The sequence below is a fragment of the Peromyscus leucopus genome, unplaced genomic scaffold (assembly GCF_004664715.2).
Source record: "Peromyscus leucopus breed LL Stock unplaced genomic scaffold, UCI_PerLeu_2.1 scaffold_447, whole genome shotgun sequence".
Lineage (NCBI taxonomy): Eukaryota > Metazoa > Chordata > Mammalia > Rodentia > Cricetidae > Peromyscus > Peromyscus leucopus.
This window is the reverse complement of record NW_023505340.1, coordinates 15,010-18,520: the sequence shown is the minus strand read 5'-3', so window position 1 is coordinate 18,520 and position 3,511 is coordinate 15,010. Positions and strand designations below refer to the sequence as shown.

Here is a 3,511-nt window from a genome sequence, read left to right as displayed (position 1 = left end):
GCACATGGATTCAACTGCCTGTACCCAGAAACCAGGATGGAGACAGTAGGAAGGAGAAAAGAAATGTCCTTGATGTGCACTTGACACTGGTCCTCTCTTTTCTGTGGCTCTTTGGGTTTGATTAGATGGATTTTTTTCTCTTTTTTTCCCCATAGTTTCATCTTGACCAATAGTAGGATATGCTACAAATCTATATGGTAGTTAAAGTACTAAAATGTGTATCTTCTACCCAAAAGTGAGCAATTAGAATTACATTCATTACCTGAATGTTTTCTCTTAAATAAGGAAAAAAGAATAAAAGACAGAAAACACAGTCAATTTATCAGTTCATGTTTGAAAGAGAGAAACAATTTGAACCCACAAGCCATTTTTTTATGTACAACTACAGTCATTTACTCATAATTTTATTTTATGAGATTTAGTATCAATATCTGTTTAACATTCTTTCTTAGTATACTTCAGTTTTGGTAAACATTTTATAATGCTGCTTAGCTAAATAATTGCCCACAATAGATAATGTCATCTTTGTTGAGTATGTAGCATATTCAAATACAGTCTGAAGCCATATAATCTGTCTGGCCTGAATCATCCTGACTTCATACTGAGCTAGTCCCTCTCTTTGAACCTGCCTGTCAACTCATACAGAGCAGTCTAGCAATTGTGGCCACTGACACTTTTATCTTTGCTATTTCACCTTTGCTGTATTATTTTGTGATCATATTAACATGTTCTGTGGTGATATATTGTGTACCCTAATAAAATTTGCCTGAAGGTCACAGAAGGAGAGCAAACCACCTCTAACAGACCAACTCCTCAGACTGCAAGTTCATGTGCAGACAAGCACACTCATGCATGCACAGAGGCCAGAGAAAGACAGCTGGTGTAATGCTTTATATCTCCCTGCCTTATTCCTTCGAGACTGGTTATATCACTGCATCTGGATGTAGGCTACAAAGCCCCAGTGACCCTCCCATTTCTATCCCACAGCACCAGGGTTACAGGTGTTTGCAGCCTTGCCTGTACTTTGACATAGGTTTCTGGACATCTGAAATCAGTTCATTGTGCTTGAGCAGCAAGTGTTCTTACCACCAAGTCATCTCCCATGTTACTTATTTTTAACAAAAATGGACCACAGATCTTGCTTTTGTTATCCTATCAATTCTATGTATTTATACTCATTTCAGTTAACGGTTCATCTTTATCCTCATATAATCAATTGTGCGAAAATGTCATGCCATTCTTCCAGATGCTTATCCACATCTTGCACTGTTAATCCTCCTCTCCATCAGCTGCCATCACTGTGGTCAGAACATTGAGATGACATTACCTGGACCTTCAGATAGCCCTACAGATGTTTTCCTATTTACACCATTGTCAGATTTTTGTCAATGTTTATTCTATCATTTTAAATCTCAGATCAGATCATAAAATATCTTGTTGAGAATATTCAAATGCTCGCTAAGTCATTCAAAGAATTCAGTGAACTTTGATTTGCAACTTCTACATGGAGTAGTTCTTTGAGAACTCTCTGGAGAAACAACTCTAGGGAATGTATTGGTTCTCTCCTTCTTCCACTTTTATGTTGCCTCTGGGAATCAAACTCATGTCTTCATACTCATGTGGTGAGTACTTTTAATGCTGAGCTGTCTCACTAGCCCCCAAATGCCTGTTTAGTAGAGTTTATTATAATGTCTGATATTGAATATAGTTTTGTAGTGCTGTTCACAGTTGCTTATTCCTCTTTAAAGCATACCTCACATCCTCTGTATCAGGTTCAAAGTTTTTTTTTTTCTCCAAAACATGTAGATGCAGAGATCTTTGCAGTTTCTTCCACTGCTCTCTTTCCAGTGGATGCTTCACAATGATGTTATTTACAGTTTAATGTTAGACATATTATAAGACATATAAGATAAAAAATGGACATTTGGCACAGTCTAGTCCATATAGAATAGTTTTATAATTAAGTGTTTTCTAGTAAAAGACTTTAACAAAGAGCATATCAATACAGTAAGATTTCTCTAAAAGCCCATACCTATACAAGGTAAGGAAATGTTGTGTGTGTGTGTGTGTGTGTGTGTGTGTGTGTGTGTGTGTGTGTGTGTGTTCAGAGAGGTTGAGGCTTCAGCCAATATCTGTGTTATTTTGGCTCATGACACTACAATACCTTATAGTGGAACATGTGATATAGTTGCATAATTCATGGTGATCAAGGAGTAAATATAGAAAGAAAATTGGCGTTACAACAATCTAATAACTCTTTGATCACATACTTCCAATGAGTGAACTGCTTCATCATATCATATCCTAAAGTTTCCTACCCTAATAGTGCCACATGAGAGCCATATATGGACATTATAGACTCAAACTGTATCACATCAACTGAAAGGAAGGAAAGATTCATTGTTCTGAGGTTTCAGTCCTTGAATGAACCAGTTGCTTGTATGTCTATTACAAACAAGGCAAACTATTATAGTGGTAGAGGTTAATGCTATGATGTGGCAGGCAGGAAGGTTAATAAGCAAGCTTGCTTGCTCAGCAGCACATATACTAAATTTAGAGCAATACAGAGAACCTTAGCATGGTCCCTGTGAAGATGGTACTCAAATTCATGAAGTATTCTGTATTTTTAAAAATATATCACTGATTAATAACATCTTTTGATACCTTTTAGACTGTAAATAATCATAGAACATTAATAAGGTCAATATTAATTATTTACAATCACCTCCAAAAGATCCTACATCTCAACCCTATGCCTTGCAGTCAAGCATTCAATAAGTACATGAGCTGTTGAATAAGATTGAAGATCCATACCATAATAATCTACCCATGAATCCAGAGCAAAATGTACTCAGTGTATCTCCACTTTGCTATGTGTCTTAGAGAAGGATTCTTGGGGTAGTTATTTTTGTGTAATATATTAAGAATTGTATATTTTAGAAAGAAAACTTGTACAGAATAATTGAATGTAACAGGTGAGGACAGGTGGCAAAAAGGGAGGAATGTGGGGGCAGCCACTAATGGGAGGTGAAGTAACAGGTACAGAGAGAATGAAGGCTACAGATACTGAAGACTCACAATACAACAGCCTCAGTGAGGGGCATAATAACAATGACAAACTTTCTTCTAACAAATAGTTCCCATTGGGATTGTGGGGGAGACCTCCTCAGAAGTGGGGCTCTACACAGATGCTCTGGGTCAGACATTTGTTGGCTTCAGGGATTTGTTCCTTCTGGACTTACTCTCCTTTTTTTTCTCATTGTAAGTTATTTTTTAAAATGTATGGCTGGAATATCCTCAAGGTGTGTGTCTGTGGAGAGGGGTACAATGCTTCAAGGAGCATCCCTCTTAAAGAGACCAAGTTCTATTTTCTTAATAAAGTCTAAGTTCCCTTGAACCTCCTTCAATGAATCTTTTGTCCCCTCCAAATGTCCCCCTAACATTAATAGTCCCGAGACCAAGATTCCATGGGAAATGAAGATTCAACTCCTACATGTGAGTCCTGGAAAAA

At 37.1% G+C, this 3,511-nt stretch overlaps 1 non-coding gene across 1 annotated transcript; it reads left to right on the top strand.

The window, feature by feature from the left end:
• The first annotated feature begins 2,524 nt into the window (after positions 1-2,524).
• LOC114700015 lies at positions 2,525-2,628 on the top strand. Its single transcript, XR_003735631.1, has one exon. It is a non-coding gene; the product is annotated as a U6 spliceosomal RNA (small nuclear RNA).
• Positions 2,629-3,511: the final 883 nt, after the last annotated feature.